At 36.6% G+C, this 18,918-nt stretch overlaps 1 protein-coding gene across 1 annotated transcript in view; it reads left to right on the forward strand.

Moving 5' to 3' along the window:
• Positions 1-18,918, forward strand: part of Pxdnl (peroxidasin like) — a 454,066-nt gene that overhangs the window by 246,250 nt on the left and 188,898 nt on the right. The window lies entirely within an intron of this gene.

The following is an 18,918-nucleotide window of genomic DNA, read 5'->3' on the forward strand; positions in this document are numbered from 1 at the left end:
GGTTCCTTAATTTCAAAACCTTATTTGCAATCATTTCTCTAATAAACATGTTTAGTGACATTTGGATTTCTTTTTCTTTGAAAGCCAAAGTGTTAGACTGCAGTATTAAAATATGATCAACCATTGAAATATATATTTTTAAAAATTATCATTGCTTTTACTTTCTTTTATTAATTAATTTTATTTTACATGATTAGCAAGATATCCCCATAATAAAGGGTATTTCTTCATCTTTTCCTTAAAAATTGTGTAATGTTTTAAGTAATTTTTTGCTGTGTTGCAGAATCCTCACGCAAAGCAAATGTAAATTCTTTTTATAAAAAAATTTATTTATTTGTTCTAATTTGTTATACATGATAGCAGAATATATTTCAATTCATAGTACACATATGGAATACAATTTTTTATTTCTCTGGTTGTACACAAAGTAGAGTCACACTATTCCTGTCTTCACACATGTACCTAGGGTACTGATGATCACTTTATTCCACCCTATTTCCTACCCTCAATGGCCCTCCCTTTTACTTCTTCCCCTTTTCCCTATCTAAAGTTCCCCCATTCCTCCCATGTCCCCTCACCCATGCACATTATGGATCAGAATCCACTTATCAGAGAAATTATTTGACCTTTGGGTTTTTTTTTTTTTGGATTGGCTTACTTCACTTGGCATAATATTCTCCAACTCCATCCATTTACCTACAAATGCCAGAATTTTATTCTCTTTTAATGCTGAATAATATTTCCATTGTGTGTGTGTGTGTGTGTGTGTGTGTTTATAATAGTTTCTTTATCCATTCATCTATTGAATGGCATCTAGGTTGGTTTCACAATTTAGTTATTGTGAATTGTGCTGTGATAAACATCGATGTGGCTGTGTCCCTGTACTATTCTGTTTTTAAGTCCTTTGGGTATAAACCTAGGATTGGGATAGCTGGATCAAATGGTGGTTCTATTCCAAGTTTTCTGAGGAACCTCCATACTGCTTTCCATATTGGTTGCACTAATTTGCTGTCCCACCAACAATGTATGAGTGTGCCTTTCTCCCCACATACTCGCCAACTCTTATTGTTGCCTATATTCTTAATAACTACCATTCTGACTGGAGTGAGATGAAATTATAGAGTAGTTTTGACTTGCATTTCTCTAATTGCTAGAGATGCTCAACATTTTTTTTCATGTATTTGTTGATCAATTGTATATCATCTTCTGAGAGGGGTCTGCTCAGTTCCTAAGCCCATTTATTGATTGGGATATTTGTTTTCTTAGTGTTAAGCATTTTGAGTTCTTTATATATTCTAGAGATTAGTGCTCTATCTGATGTGTGAGTGGTAAAAATTTGCTCCCATTCTGTAGGCTCTCTCTTCACCTCACTGATTGTTTCTTTTGCTGAGAAGAAGCTTTTTAGTTTGATCCCATCCCATTTATTGATTCTTGATTTTATTTCTTGCACTATAGGAGTCTTGTTAAGGAAGTTGAGGACTAATCTGATATGATGAAGATTTGGGCCTACTATTTCTTATATTATGTGCATGGTCTCTGGTTTAATTCCTAGGTCCTTGATCCACTCAAAGTTGAGTTTTGTGCATGGTGAGAGATAGGGGCTTAATTTCATTTTGTTGCATATTGATTTCCAGTTTTCCTAGCACTATTTGTTGAAGAGGCTATCTTTCTCCAGTATTTGTTTTTGGCACCTTTGTCTAGTATGAGATAACTGTATTTGTGTGGGTTTGTCTCTGTGTCCTCTATTCTGTACCATTGGTCTACAGTCTATTTTGGTGCCAATACCATGCCATTTTTGTTACTATTGCTCTGTAGTATAATTTAAGGTCTGGTATAGTGATGTCACCTGCTTCACTATTCTTTCTAAGGATTGCTTTGACTATTCTGGGTCTCTTATTTTTCAAGATAAATTTTGTGATTGCTTTTTCAATTTCTATGAGGAATGTCATTGGGATTTTGATTGAAATTTCATTAAATCTGAATAGTGCTTTTGGTAATATGGTCATTTTGACAATATTAATTCTGCCTATCTAAGAACAAGGGGTATCTTTCCATCTTCTAGGGTCTTCTTCAATTTCTTTTTTTTTAGCATTTTGTAGTTTTCATTAAAAAGATATTTCACCTCTTTTGTTAAATTGATTCCCAAGTATTTTATTTTAATTTTTTGATGCTATTGTAAATGGGATAGTTTTCCTAGTTTCTCTTTCAGAGGATTTGTCATTGATGTATAGAAATTCCTTTGATTTATGGGTGTTGATTTTTGTATCCTGCTACTTTGATGAATTCATTTATTAGTTCTAGAAGTTTTCTGGTGAAATTTTTCAGATCCTCTAAGTATAGAATCATGACATTGGCAAATAGTGATAGTTTGAGTCTTTATTTTCCTATCTATATTTCTTTAATTTCTTTCATCTATTTAATTGCTCTGGCTAGAGTTTCATATACTATGTTAAAAAGAAGTTGTGAAAGAGGGCATCTCTGTCTTGTTCAGGTTTTAGAAGGAATGCTTTCAATTTTTCTCCATTTAGAATGATGTTGGCCTTGGGCATAGATAGCTTTTACAATGTTGAGATACGTTCCTATTATCCTTAGTTTTTCTAGTGTTTTGAACATGAAGGGATGCTGTATTTTTTAATGCTTTTTCTGCATTTATTGAGATGATCATATGATTCTTATCTTTAAGTCTATTGATGTGATGAATTACATTTATTGATTTCCATAAGTTGAACCAACCTTCATCCCTGGAATGAACCATCCTTGATTGTGGTTCACTATCTTTTTGATATGTTTCTGTATTTGATTTGCCAGAATTTTATTGAGAATTTTTGCATCTATGTTCATTAGAGATATTGATCTGAAATATTCTTTGTGTCTTTGCCTGGTTTTAAAATCCAGGGTGATATTGGCCTCATAGAATGAGTTTGGAAGTGCTCCCTCTTTTTCTATTCCCTGAATTAAATTGAAGAGTATTAGCTCTTCTTTAAAGGTCTTGTAGAACGCAGCTGTGTATTTATCTGTTCCTGAGCTTTTCTTGGTTGGTAGGCTTCTGATTGCATCTTCTATATCATCACTTCATATTGGTCTGTTTAAATGTTATATATCATCCTGACTCAGTTTGGGCAAATCACAGGACTAAAGAAATTTGTTGATGCCTTCAATATCTTCTATTTTATTGGAGTATAAGTTTTCAAAATAATTTCTAATTATCCTCTGTATTTCTGCAGTATCTTTTGTGATATTACCTTTTTCATCATGTACGTTAGTAATTTGAGTTTTCTGTCTCCTCTTTGTTAACATAACTTAAAGTCTGTCAAATTTCATTTATTTTTTCAAAGAACCAACTTTTTGTTTTGTTAATTTTTCAGTTTTCTTTTGTTTCAATTTCATTGATGGTCAGCTCTGATTTTAATTATTTCCTGTCTTCTACTACTTTTGATGTTGGTTTGTTATTCTTTTTCTAGGGTTTTGAGATGTAATGTTAGGTCATTTATTTGTTGACCTTTTCTTCTTTTAAGGAATAAACTACTCAATGAAATTTCCTCTTAATACTGCCTTCCTAGTGTTCCAGAAATTTCAGTATGTAGCATCAGTGTTCTCATTTACCTCTAAGAATTTTTTAATCTCCTCTTTGATGTCTTCTGCAATCCATTGTTCATTCAATAGCTTATTATTTAGTCTCCAGGTGTTGGAGTAGTTTTTATTTTTTATTTTATCATTGATTTCAAGTTTCATTCCATTATGATCTGATAAAATGCTAGGTAGTATCTCCAATTTTTTGTATTTGCTAAGAGTTGCTTTGTGGCATAATATATGGTCTATTTTAGAGAAGGAACCATTTACTATTGGAAAGAAAGTGTATCCACTCACTGATGGATAAAATATTCTATATATGCCTATTTAATCCAAGTTATTGATTGTATTATTGAGTTCTATAGTTTCTTTGTTTAACTTTTTTTTGGAAGATCTATCCAGTGGTGAAAGAGGTGTGCTAAAGTTACCCAATATTATTGTGTTGTGTTCTATTTGACTCTTGAACTTGAGAAGAGCTTGTTTGATGAATGTAGATGCTCCATTGTTTGGGGCATATATATTTAAAATTATATGTCTTGTTGATGTGTGGTTCCCTTAAGCAGAATAAAACATCCTTCTTTATCCCTTTTGATTTACTTTGGCGTGAAGTCTACTTTATATGATATGAGGATGGAGAAACCTGCTTGTTTCTGCAGTCCATGTGAGTGGTATGATTTTCCCAACCTTTCACCTTCAGTCTGTGGATGTCTTTTCCTATGAGATGAATCTCTTGAAGACATCATATTGTTTGGTATTTTTAAAAAATCCCATCTGCCTGTTTATGTATTTTGATTATGAGTTTAAGCCATTAACATTCAGGGTTATTATTGAGACATGATTTGTATTCCCAGTCATTTTTGTTTATTTTTGATATTTTACTTGACTTGGTTTCTCCTTTGATTGGTTTTCCTTTAGTGCAATACCTCCCTTTGCTTATTTTCAGTGTTGTTTTTCATTTTCTCCTCATGGAATATTTTGCCAAGGATTTTCCATAGTGCAGGCTTTCTAGTTGTAAATTGTTTTGATTTTTCTTTATCACAAAAGGTTTTTATTTCATCATCAAATCTAAAGCTTAATTTTTCTTGATATGATTCTTGGTTGGCATCCATTTTCTTTCAGAGCTTGGTATATGTTATTCCAGGATCTTCTAACTTTAGGATCTGTTAATATTGATCTCCCCCAATACAAAACATATACAACCTTAAATCAAATAGCAGCTATTAAGATATTTATGGTTTTGTGACAATATACAGAAATGTTGAGTCAATTATTATGTACAAAATGAACAGCAGGTTTACAAAAGGGTTTACAGTTTCTGATGGTGGACAAAGAGAGAACTTGGGGGGGGATGTAGGATGAGAAGGTAAGAAGGTAGGAGATGAGGATATAGAGTTACTAGATCTTAGAAAGCATGAAAGAGGAATCTAAAGAAGTTGGCTAATAGTAGGTAAAAAGAGAGAATGTGATTTGGAGAGACAAGTAAATGGGAAGAAAATAGAGAACAACAACAAAAAAACCCCAAACATAACAATTAAGAAAATAAAAAAAATATAAAAATAGGAGATAAAAGAATATACAACACAACTGTAATATACTATTCACACATCCTAGTTCTCAGTAGCCTAATCCCTGAAAAGTACTTGGTTTCACAAATGTAGGGGATGTGAGGGTGGCAGAAGAGAGAGAGAGAAAAGAAAAAAGAAAAAAAGAGAAAAGAAACAAAAATCCCAAAGGAAAATTAAAGGATTATTTCTATTGGAGTTCAGTATCTTTCCTGCTTCTCTTCTCATCCAATAGGTGGGGTTGTCTGTTGTTTGCTGGTATCTCCACCCTCGGGATGGTGAAGGTTATTAGGGTGGGAGGGTTGGTCTTGGGTGCAGCACTTCTGGAGGAGGGGCACAACACTTGCTGTCCTGTTGGGAGACTGCATCCCAAGGAGCTCCTTTGAGGGGCCTGTTCGTGTGATGTGGGAGCCTGTAGAGTTCATAATTCCCGGTCTCTAATTTAGTCTCTAAACTCACTTACCCCCACCCTTTCTACTTCCTAGTAGGAATCTCTCTCTCCAGTGGTCTTGCCGCTGTGCCCTGGGACCTGTACACCTATTGCAGAGGGCTGTTTTGTATCAGGCAGATCAGGACAAGGTTTTGCAAGCTAAGGACTGGCCATGTAGTTGCAAGCACTATACTGGGTTAATGGCTGCAGGGGAGGGGGGAATTGGGGGGACTATAAGTACCTTGATATTGCTTCTAGGTCCCAGCTGATGTCCCAAGTTGGGAGTTGCCCCAACTAAAAATGGTAATTGTGGTAGCAGGGAAAACCCAAGTTAGCCACAAAGGTATCCCATAATGGAGATGGGGTGTTGGGTCGGGCTGGGTAGTGGCATTGGGCAGTGTGTTCAGAGATGCAGCTCTGTGGTATGCAGTATTGTGGCTGTCAGCAGTCTCCAGACCCTCTTCAGTGACCCCAGGTGCAGGCAACTATAGCAGTGGTTGCATTGTACCAAGATGGAGACCCCCGGGAGAGTCCCACACTGATAGATGGGTGTCCACACAGGAGTGGTGGCCGGGGTTCCTGTGTGGACACTAATGTTAGGGGTCCTGCTCAGCATGGTGACTGGGGTCCTGTGTGGACATGGCAGCTCGGATTCCTGCAGGGGAGCAGCTGTCGAGGGTCCTCTAATAACTCGAAGAGAAATAATATTCCCACTACTTGAATCCCAGGCCACAGAGTGACACAGAACACAGCCTCCCTCTAGCCTGCCCTCTTGGATCACTAAATGTAAATTCTTTAACAACAAGGATAATGAACAAAATCCTTATCAATGTTAAAAGTGTTATATTTTATTTTCATCAAATATATATGCATGAGTGATTTATAAAATTAGCATATGAAAAGTTCTTATTCCCATTTAAAGAGCACAGAATTCTCATTAATAAATGCTTTATATTTTGATAGCAATGGTCTTACTAATGTCAAGTAATGCTCATGTGTAAAGCATTTCTGCTTTCTGTTTTTAAGCACAATTCCACGCTCTTGTGAATTCCTATTCAAAAGGGATATATAATCCTTGAAATTTTTCATAATTCTAATCATAGCTCCACAATGCAATTTTACTTTAGTTTATCTCCACAAAACTACAGTGAAACTTGAGATGACTGAGATTTTTATTCTTTAAGATCTATTCACATTGCCTTTATTTTAAGGATTATATTTTACCTAATCATTTTAGGCTTAGATTGCTTTTTAAGGAAGGCAGGGATACATATTAGATGTGTGCGGCAGACTTGACAGTTGTAGGGAGTAGCAAGGCCAATTGTGCTACTGACAAGATCATTCACAGTCAGCATGAAAAATACACTCCTCGATTTTCCTGTAGTCTTCAGGAGACAGCCTTTGATCCTAAAACGTGAGGGCAGGAAGTGAGGAAGGGATATTAAAGAAAGATTCGTAAATTTAATTCCTTTTTTTGATCTTTTTGTCAATTGAAAATTTGACAAGCTACATTCTTTTTCATGGATAAATATTGTCTCTGTGCTGCATGAGATTATTTTCTGTGTGTTTGGCTATATGAACATAATTTCTTTTAATATGTTAATAAAGTCATAGACTAAAACAAAAAGTGATTTTATGCATCTATTAGGCTTAGTTATTTCTAAGAAAAACTTGCTTGTGTACTAATTACATAAGGGTAATAGGTGGTGTAGGGAGGGGAAATTATCTCTGTGAGAATTATAACCATGGATTTTTATGTAAGAAAATAGAATTGTCCCCTTTTAGAAGTATGTAATGAAATGAATATACTTGTGAATATATAATGAATTTTGCCAGATGTAAACACCTTTTGCTAAGGTGTAATTCTCTCTAATCATACTTATCTTGCTAACCTAACACCAGAAGAATACAGAATTTTTTTTTCAAGTGAAAAAGGACCATTCATCAAGACAGACCATATTCTGGGCAATGAAAGAAATCTCAATAAATTTAAAAGGACTGAAATAACATGCATTTTAAAATCAAAATATAGGATAGGAAACAAAAATAGAAAATTATCATGAAAATTCCCAAATATTTAGACCTAATAAGTAATTGATGTGTCAAAGAAATCATAGGAAAAAATGTTTTAAACTGGTTAAAAATGAAAGCACAATATATTGAAATTTTGGGTGATGTATTTGAGGTAGTAGTTAGATAAAATTTATAAAATTAAATATTTAAATTTGAAAAGAATAATAATCTCAAATTACTGATGCAAGCTTCTACTTTAAAAATCTAGCTGGGTATGATGGTCCACACTTGTAATCCCAGTGGTTCTGGAGGCTGAAGCAGGAGGATCGTGAGATCATAAACCAGTCTCAGCAACTTAGCCACATACTTAGCTACTCAGCCAGACTTTGTCTCTCATAAAATATTTTTAAAAAGGGCTGGGGATGTGGTTCAGTGGTTAAGCACCCCTGGCTTCAATTCCCAGTACAGAAAGAAAGAAAGAAACAAACAAAGAAAGAAAGAAAACAGAAACCTTGTATTCAAAGTGAGCAGAAGAAAGGAAATAATAGAGATGGGAATTGAAATCAAAGATCCAGAAGACACCAACAAAGAAATGTCTAGAATGCAACATTGGACCCTGAGTAGAGCAGTAACATTGATAAAGCTTATGCCAAACTATTAGAACAAAAAGGAGAAAACACAAATGATCCGAGTCAAGAATGAGTGGAGGAGCACATCACTATAGATATTACAGAGAGTAAATAGACATAAAGGAAATATCATGAACATTGTCATGACAATACATTTGGTAACAATGACATGAAAAGAATTATGAAAGGTACAACTTATGTAAAGTTCATTCAAGAACAAAAAGATAAAAGGTAAAACAGTTCCAGTTAAAAACAAAACAAAACTCTAGGCCCAGATGTATTCACTAATGAATTATAGAAGACCTTGAAGGAACAAATAAATTTAATTCTGTATAAATTCTTTCAGAAAATAACAAAGGGACTCTTTCCAACTCATTTTGCAAGTTGGAACTTATTTTATGGCACCAAAGTCAGGCACAAGCTTTATGAGAAAAGAAAACAACAGGCTTATATCCCTAGTAAATTTAATGCAAAATTCCTTAATCAAATATTAGAAAATTGAGGTCAGTAATGTATGAAAGGGACAATGAATGTATTTTTTAAAAAACAAAATATAATCCATTGTATTTACAGATTAAAAACAAAAGATCATTTGAGCATCTCCATATTTACAGAAAAAGCATTTGGCAAAGTTTCTTATTCATTCATGATAAAAACTTTCTGCAAAGTAAGAATATATAGGTGCTTTCTCAGCCCGATAATAGTTATCTAGGAAAGGTTCATGGCTGTCTTCACACACAACGTTGAAAGGCTGACGAGCAAAGAAAGTGTGTCTGCTCATACGACTTCCACTAACATTTTACTAGAGATTCTCAATTACCGTATTAAGAAAAGGAAAATAAGTGGAAGATATTCAGATGGAGAAAAAACTCTGGGTATGATTCATCCTGGGGAAGAATTCCTGTCTATCTGTGGGTCCATGAAACTAGAAAACAGGTTACCTGCTATCAAAAATAACAGTTATAGATATTTTCATTCTAAATGGGAGAAAATGAAGGAATAAAGAACCATCCATTCCAAGCAAATTCAAGACTTCATGGGGAAAATTACAGTAGGTTTCACAGCTTACGATGCAAGCTTGTTACTCTACCCTCTGTGCCCAGTACTCTGCCCTCACAGTCAGTCTTCCTTTCTTGAAGAGAAAATGCTTTCAGTGAAGTAGCTTTGTTTGGTTGCCTGTAGAATTTTGGAAGTCCAATAAAGAATTTTATTTTTTAAAATTATTCTCACTTTGTTGTGTCTCTACTCCTTTCAGCTCAAACTGTCATAGTGTATTGCAAAAATAACATCTTCATAAGCCTTGTGGGTCTCCACTGCCTATGATGAGGACTCACATCATTAGAGAAAATGTTCCACAAGACAAGAAGGCATTCCATAGCCCCTTTATGGAAAATTTCTAGTTTCTACTGAGATGGTTAAGTGAATCATGGGTACATCCTTAAGCTCTTCAGAAGAATGATGCCATTGGTCTTCTCTTCAGAGCAACTTTCCTGGCCAGTGCATCTCTTGTTATTGTCATCTTTTGGAATATGAATGAGGTGAGGATTTTTCAAGTCAGATGTAGATTCTTTTTAGCTTAACAGCACCTTCCTCAATTTGCCTCTTTCCGCCCACATTTGGCTGTAAGCACAAGAAGAAACCAGGCCACCCGTTCAACACATTACTTGGAAATATTCTCAGCCAAATATCTGAGATTGTTGTTTACAAGTTCTGCTTACCACAGAACTGGAAAACACAATTCAGTTCAGCTTTATGTCAATCTATAGCAAAGATGACCTTTCTTCCAGTTTCTAATAATATATTCCAGTTTCCTTCTCCAGAAGTTACTCCATATTTCAATCGCATTCTGTTTATAATGATATAAATTCCCCAAAACAATAGAAGCTTTTCTACCATGTTCCTTACTTCTTTCAGAGCCTTCACTAGTAGTCTTTTAACATTCATATTTCTTCTAAAAGTACACTGAAGGCAGTCTATATTTTCCTATCATGCTTCATAAAATTTTCCCTATTCTATCCATTATCCAATAGCAAGGCCACATCAACAATTTTAGATATTTGTTATAGCAGCATCTAATTTCCCAATACAAAAATTTGTATTTTGGTTCGTAGGGTTTTCAAAATCATAGAGCTTTCTCTCATTGCATCCTGTCTCTATCTCTTTGAACACTGAGAATTATCAAATCAAAGACAATCTAATAAATGAAAAAACACAATCTTGTTTTATTGCATATTCTTTCCAAATTGATCCATAGCTTCCATGTAATTCCCACCAGAATCTCAGAGGGTTTGGGGGGATATGAGTGAGGAATGGTTAGAAATCAACAAGTTAACACATATGAATGCAAACATTTTTTGAAAAGAAAATGAAGGATGGAGACATTTCACTCTCTAATTTCAAGATACTTCGAATCTAAAAAAAAAAAAAAATCAAGACTGTGGTATTTCCATAAGGATAGATACATAGATCCATGGAACTAAATATAGTGCTCAGAAATAGACTTATACATAGACATTGAAGTGCTACTTTGACAAATGTATCAGGAACATTCAATGGGTAATGGATACTCTTAGCAAATAATACTGCTCTAATAGTTGAATATACATATGCAAAAATTTTTTTAAAAAGAATCTGATTTGTATTTCACATTTTATACAAAAATTAACTCAAAATAGATCTTACACCTAAATAGAAGAGCTGACAGTGTGGTACTTCTAGAAGACAAGGTAAGAAAATGTGCTTGTGACCTTATGTCAAGCAAAGATAGCTTGGATAAGACACAAAAAGCATGAAACCTAAAAAGAAAATATTGTTAAAAGAAATTGATAAGTGGAGAAAAAAAACAGGTGTTTAAAATATACTACCAAGAAAATAAGACCAGCTACAGGCTGGGCAAAACAACAACAACAACAACTTGAATCTGCTGATGGACTTCAGTCTAGTATATAAAAAGGGCTTCTAGAGGCTGGGGATATAGCTCAGTTGGAAGTGTGCTTGCACAAGGACCTGGGTTTGATCCCCAGAACCACAAACAAACAAAAAGGGACATCCACAATTCAACAATAAGAAAAATAAGTTAATTTGAAAATGTGCAAAATGTTTGAACAAGACATTTTGTCAAAGAATAAATATGATTGTCAATGAACACAAGGAAAGATGCTCACTTCTGTTAGTGGTTAGAGAAATGCAAGTCACAACCACCATAAAACACTGATTGTGCATCTCTTAGTATGGCATAAGCAGACTGAACCTGTCAAATGTTGGGGAAGCTGTGGAGCAATTGGAACTATCTCATGCATTTCCTGGTAGTAATTCAAAATGGTACACAGTGAGCTTGAAAATTCTTTGGCTATTTCTTCAAAAGTTAAACATGAAGAAGAAGACATAGCTATTCTACTTGTAAATACTTACCTCCAAAGAAACAAAAACATATTTCCTCAGAAAGACTGCTCCTCAACTAATTATAACACCTTTATTCATAATAGCCCAAGCTGGGAACAGCTCAATGATCTCCATTAACTGATTAATGGATAAGTAATTTTAGAACATCCAAATAAATATAATACTACTCAACAACAAATAGGGACAGATTACTGACACACACTACAACGTGGATACATTTCAAATGCACTAAATTTAACAAAAAGATCCAGATAAGTCAGTTTCCATATGGTCTTATTACATTTATATGAAATTGTGGGAAAGGTAAAATTATAACCCCAGAAGGCTGATCACTAGTATCCTGGGGCAGGTGCTGGGAGGATAGGATTGACTCTGAGGGTCATGAAAGCACTCTATGGGTCATGAAAATGTTTTACATCATGATTGTATACATTTGTCACATAATGACTACATTTATCACAACTAATTTATTTGCCTACTTAAAATTGGTGGAATACTATTACACATAATAAAGGACAAATAACTACCTCACAATTTACCAGAGCAATTGTACACATTACTCTTATTCCTGACTTTGATTGCCAAACCTACTTATACTGATTTATAGTATGTCTTCAGATCAGATAATAAAATGTCTTTAATGTTAGTTTCTTTAACATTTTTTTACGACCTCATATATATTTTAGAATTAGCTTATTGCTAATCATATTCCCACTTTAAAAATGCCCTCTGAATTCTGATGGAATTATATTAAAGAAATGTGTCATTTTGTTGGAACTTCTGTCTTTAAATATACTATAAACGTACTCAAACTAGAGGGAATAAAATGGGTTAACTTTGGGTAGAATTATATCAAATAAGAAATTTTTGTTACTTAAATAGTTTGGGTAGAATCAAAATCTATTTCAGATTCAAAATAACCTCCTGGATACCTTGGATAACTGTTGTGCCTTTCCTAGGAGCTGAAGGACTTGAGGGCAGGTATGTAGTCATCAGAGGTGGCAACTTGACCTTGTTTTTGAGAATCAGTAAAAGTCTATTTTTTTTAGCACCTTTTTAGTAATAGTTCTGTTCTTGCATTATTTATTCACTTTTAGGGGCAGGCACTGGGGATTGAACCCAGGATCTTGTGTATGCAAAGGAAGTACTCAACTACATCCTCAGTCTCATTCTCGATTTATTTAATTTTGTCTTCCAACTGGCTTTGTGACAACTTTAAGACAATATTGTATTACTATTTTCTCATCAAATGTTATCTAGTGTTGACTCCTGAGAGAATCCCATCCTGGGAATAGGATTGGCTGCATGCCAGGATGGGTGGAAGAGTGTGGCTGTTCCAGTCCATTCCATTCTGTTCTTCACTGACCTGTGAATTTAATCCTACTGGGACTTCTTTGGGGGCACTACATGAAAAGAACAGGGTTTAAGGGCGTTTCCCTCTCCTCTTGCACAATTGCAGATAAAATCTGTATGCTGTGAAGAGTAATCCTGACTTTGAAAATGCTCAAGTTTGTTCTTTAACAGGAAGTAGATGTTAAAATCAAAAGTTCTCTGATATCCTTTGGAGCTCTCCAAAATTTCCTATGAAAAGACCCAGTCACTCACACTGAGAAATAGGCCAGAGGGGGTGGAATTGAGTGTCCCTCATCTCCCCTGCTGCTTGCACCCAGGTGCTTGCAATTGGCTGGGATCCGTGGCACATAGGGGGCTCACTTTTGACTTCAAACACTGCTGTTGAATGGCTGGAGAGCAGAATAACAGTTATAGTTCTGCATGTATTTTGAAGTGATTCTGTAAACAACAACTGCTGCCAATTAATGTAAGATTTTTTTGATTGAATTTTCTTTCTACTTTATGTTTTAAGAGAAGAGGTGATAGAATGGTCAAAACTTTTATCTCTGTCATAATGGTGTTCAGTAGTGTCCTGAACCAGAGGCTTTCTGGATTGGCAGCATGATAACATCACTTAGGAGCTCATAAAAATAGCACTGCCTGCCCACCCTCACAGTAAATCAGACTCTCAGGAGGAGGGTGTTGACGTTGGTGGTTTCTTTTATGGAAGATTCTAATGTGCAATCGGAGTTAAAAATGATTTTCTTTACCTTAAAGGTTTTACATGCCTTAGAGATACTATCTGATTCTTATCTGGGATTTATATTTCCTTTTCTGTCCACCACCCACCCCTAACAACCATCTTCTGTAGTTTATAAGTCCTATTATCTAAAGTTTATCTTTATCTGGCATAAAAGCTATGCTAGGTACCAGTCGTATACGCCCATTAGGTTTTGGCTTTAAATGGATTCTTATAAACATTGAGTTTAGGTATCTAAGAGACAGAAACCATGAAAATGTTATCTTCTTAATGTGTTTTTCTACACCTTGAAGCACTGGTGTGGCCAAAACCCCTTTCTCATACACGTGCATTTGTTCTTGACGTAATTGCATGAAAGCTGCTGAGGATTCAGACTCCTCCAGCTCTGTTTACTGTTGTAGCAAGGATTCATTTTTGTCCAACGTGAGCCTTTGAAAATCAGATGCTATGATACATTTCAAGAAAGAATTTAAAAAGCTTAAAGAATAAATGCATTTATGCTTTTTAAAAGACCTGGGATACTTAACCAACTTCAAGTTGATATTATTCTGGGTACCATCCTTCCTTCGGTGCTCTGGATTTATCATATACTGTTCCTTGGGGCTCTTCTCCTTTGCCTTTTTCTCTCCCCTCCTTTGTGACCCACTTCCTTTTAGATACACTCAAATTTTTTCTTACCATGAAAGCCAGTTTTTGAGCCAGCATTCCCATTTAGCTACTCTTCTCTTCCCTCCCTTTATGTATATCATGAAGCATACATTCTATTTTAAGTGATATGAAACACAAAGTGGTTTCAGCAAAGACAGGGAAATGATAATCTATATTTATACAGAGTCATACCCCTCCTGAACAGGTTTTCCTCTCCATTTCTTGGTCCTATATCCTTGGTGTTAGTTTCATTCTCAGATTCTATAACGGCACAAAAAAAGTACTTCACCTTCAACCTCCTTATATTTTCCAATTTGTTCTTATTAAGAAAAACCTGGTACTCAAAGCTAGGAAAATGTCAAGAGTTGAGAGTCTTTGGCCTTGACTAGACTCACTTATGTGGTCAGATACACACTAATGACCCTATCACAGTGACTAGGAGTCTAAATCCTCGGGTTGATCTGAATCCAATTACTGGCTCCATCCCCGAAAGCTGGAGTTAGCTTTTACACAGACCATAGGAGCTGAAAATGTGGTAACGGTTGCAGTCACAAGGGCAGATGCAGGAGGGCAAGGCAGCAAAAAGCTCTACCTTCTTTGTGAGATATTGAGGCACTGTTACGATTTGCATATGAAGTATCCCCTAAAATCTCGTGAGATAATACAGTAATATTCAGAGGTGGAATGATTAGATGATGAGAGCTATAACCTCATCGGTGGATTAATTCATGTGATGAATGAATAACTTGAAAGTATGAGTGTATTATGTGGTTAAGTGAAGGCAGGTAGGGTGAGGTTGGAAGAATTCGGTCATTGAGGGTTTGCTTTTGGTATTTATTTATCCCTGCCCCCTAGATCTCTCTCTCTTTGCTTCCTGGCTACCATGAGGTGAGAAGCTTTCCCTTCACCGTGCCCTTCCACTTTGATGTTCTGCCTCCTTTTTGTCCCCGAGCTATGGAGTCGACAGACCATATAGAGAGACCTCTGAAATGATCAGCACAAAATAAATTTCTCCTCCTTGAAATTGTTCTTGTGAGGTATTTTGATCACAGTGACAAAAATCTAACAAATACAGGCACTAAGTATTTATTTATTTATTTTTAAGGAAGGAAGAGAGGAAATAAGGAAGGAAGGAAGAAAAGGAGAAAAGAGAAGTTCACATCCATGCTTGTCAATCTTTAATAAGCATATGAATCACTTGGTATCTGGAGGGGATATGTTTCAGGACGTCCTGCAGATACCAAATCCAAGGATGCTTACGTCAACTGTATATAATGGCATGAAGTGGTGTAGTAGTTGCATAAAACCTATGTACATCCTCTCATATACTTTAAATCACTTAATTACTTATAATACCTAATACAGTGTAAATGCTATATAAATAATTGTTACATTGTGTTGTCTAGGCTATAAGGAGAAGGAACAAAAGTCCTCTTAGGTACTGTCGCGACCCCTTGCCCGCAAGGAAGACGCAACTCGGGAATCTTCTCTCAGCAGTTTATTCAGGTCCTTGATACTTTTTCTTCTTCTCCCCCGGATGCCCCTCCCAGCCTTAATAAAGCACCTCAAGCCCCAATGCGAAGCTGCCACGTGGACTTTTCTCATAGGGTGCCAAGTCACAGCGTGCCAACTCATTCTGATAAGGAGTTGTTTGTCACAGACTACAGGGGAAACCAGCGCCATCTTGTAATGGCGGCCACAGTTCACAGAAACGGCTCACCACAAGGTACCGATGTGGCATTTCTTTTAGAATATTTTTGTTCTGTGCTTGGCTGAATCTCTGAATTCACAGAACCTGACTGTACTTTTTAAAATGAAGATTCTGATTCATAAGTTCTAGCATGGGGCCAAATTTCTGCTCTCCAATCAATTCCTGGCTAGAGCAGTGGTCCAGAGACCACACTTTGAATTAGAAATTGCCTGAAGTTTCTATATTCTACTTACATCTTTTCCATTGAGCCTAGTTTTTTTTTTTTTTTTTTTTTTGCACCAATGACTAACCAAAGTAGAAGTTAAAAACCAAAAAAATCAAGATGCTACCTCCATTCATGCTCAAAGAGCACAGGAGTAATAACACCACACGCCTGTGTCAGACTTTGTGGTGAATGAACACATGATGCCATTTCATTCTCTAGTAACTGTGAGGCAAGTATTGCTCTCTTGAAAGGTAAAGAAGAAGAGTGTCAGAGTTTAATAGCCTTGTGCATCACTGCATCCTTAGCAAATAGTAGAGGGAAATAAAAATTGAGGTCTTCATGAGCAGATCACTGTTTAATATTGTGAAATGAGAAACTTTGCCATTTTGTCCATCTTTTACATTTTTACTCAGGTTGATTCTCAAGTGGTAATAGCAAAAGATATTTAGACATCTTTAACTGACTGCTTATCAAGTCACCTTAAGAGGAGTTCTGTCAATAGGACAAGACTTGGTGGGTTTATCTGCATTCGGCACCTTTTGCAGATCAGACCTCAAGGTCTCGATCATCGGTGCACCTTACTAGGCTCAAAATCTAAAGCAAAGATTTGTAAGGTATTGTAGCCAAATTCAGACAAGAGAAGTTAGATTCAAAATATTCAATGGTTTGACAGACACTAAACAGTTAAACAAGAAACTGCTCTTTAAGGAATGTTCTTGTTGAAACTCTCCACCATTACCTTATATTATTATAATTCTCTAGAACACTTTTTTTTCCTTTCACAGTGCTTTGGATTTATCCCACTTCTAGACAAGCACTACTCCACCGAGCCACACCCTCAGCCCTCTTCAGCATTACATTAAGATGTTAAGATTGGAGTTTGGCAATGGCTGACTCCTGTTTCTGTATTCTGCATGGAGTGTCTTCCACTAGGGTCTGCATTGACCAGGAATGCATCCTTCCCTTCTCTCTCCCCCAAGTCTTTGCAGAGGCTCTTCAGTCTTCCTGGAATCTCATCCCTTTCTTCTTTCCCTGACTGAAGTCCTTCTCGCCCATGGGTGTGTGTACATTAGGGCTGTGTTCTGAAAGAAACAGCGGAAAAATCACCTCAAGGTTTCTACTACTCATCCTCTCTGTTGGCCCGGCAGAGCCTTGTGTTCATACCCTCTTGCTATAGAGTGACCTGCCTGCCCCCAGGAACCAGCCACAGATCTGCTGCCACAGGGTCAGGAGTTGCTGTACCATGCTGTTCTCCACAGCTGCTCCTGATGTGGCCCCCAGGTGCTGATGGCTGACAGACAGGTTATCCACACTTCTTTAATGTATACCGCAGAGGAAAAACAGAATAAATGAAGGGAAGAAAACACTACTTAGAGACAGTGGAGAAACCACAGTCATCACTGGTCTAGAATGCATGTCCCATTCTGATGAGCAAAAACCACGGGAATTCCTCTAGTGGACTGGGTAAGCAAGGGGCACATCTATAGGCTCTGGCTAACCTACTTCATGGGGCATTTGTTGGGAGATGGTTCTCGCTGTGGGCTGGGAAGTTTTAGCTGGATGCCCCCTTCTGTTGATGCCAGTTTGAAGACTGAGGGATTACTTTAAGATTTAAAAATCACAGACTATAACTTTCCCTATTTAGACTTTCTTATGACCCAAATTAATTTATTACTTCATTCATTCTGTGCACATTCAAAATATTGAGCGTCTGATTTTTTGCTGGGCATTTTCTAGGCCCTGGAAATCATTAGTGAACATGAAAGAATGTCTAAGACTCATTCTGTGTACTTTCTGCAGAGAAGGAAAACAGAACCACGGAATGCATGGAGTAGCAAGAAGTTGTTTGTGGTAGTTCTGGGGAATGTGTGAAGGTGAGGTGTGATGTTACATGGGGTGAGGGGAAACTCAGAGAAGAATAAAAACCTAAAGGGAGGAAGGGAGGGAGTTTTAGGCACTGCCTCCCTGGACAGAGGGCAAGTGCAAAGGCCCTGAAGTAGGAAATCATTAGGAGGGCTGTGTACACGAGTATGTTCCTAGGTGAGCGCAGAACAACAGACACCTGCGTCATGGTGAGCAGTTCACGCAGACCTGGTGGCACCTTTGGCTCTACTGAGAGCAAGAGAAAAACAATATTGGGGATTGTGAGTAGAGCAATGATGGGTGTGATTTGTTTAAAATCACGCCTTTTTTTTTTTTTTATCTACCCAACAGGAAGAAGGAAAGAAGACTAGAGGCTAGGAAGGCAGAAGCAGAATGAGAGTGTTTCTATTTTAGACAGAGGTTGAAGGTAAAGTAGACGAGATATCCTGGAGAACGGGAATCATAGAGTAAGAGAAAAAGAAAAGAGGTCTAGACAACTGGTTCTCAATAGGGGGTTTGGGGATTTTGCCCCTCCAAGGGTCATTTGTCAATGTCTGGAGCAGTTTTGGTTGTTTAGCTGGGGCAGAGTGGACGCTATATGTGTCTCGTGCATGGAGCTGAGGAAGCTGGTAAACCTCCTACAAAGCAAGGGGCATCCCACCCCCCAGCACAACGAAGAATTAGCAAACCCAAAGTATCAATAGCACGTGGCCTAGAAGAAGTTTTAATTTATCTAGATGTGGAAGAAAATAAGAGGTATATCTGGGGGCAAGAGATCAGGAAATCAGCTGGG

Source organism: Urocitellus parryii, chromosome 7 (assembly GCF_045843805.1).
Source record: "Urocitellus parryii isolate mUroPar1 chromosome 7, mUroPar1.hap1, whole genome shotgun sequence".
Lineage (NCBI taxonomy): Eukaryota > Metazoa > Chordata > Mammalia > Rodentia > Sciuridae > Urocitellus > Urocitellus parryii.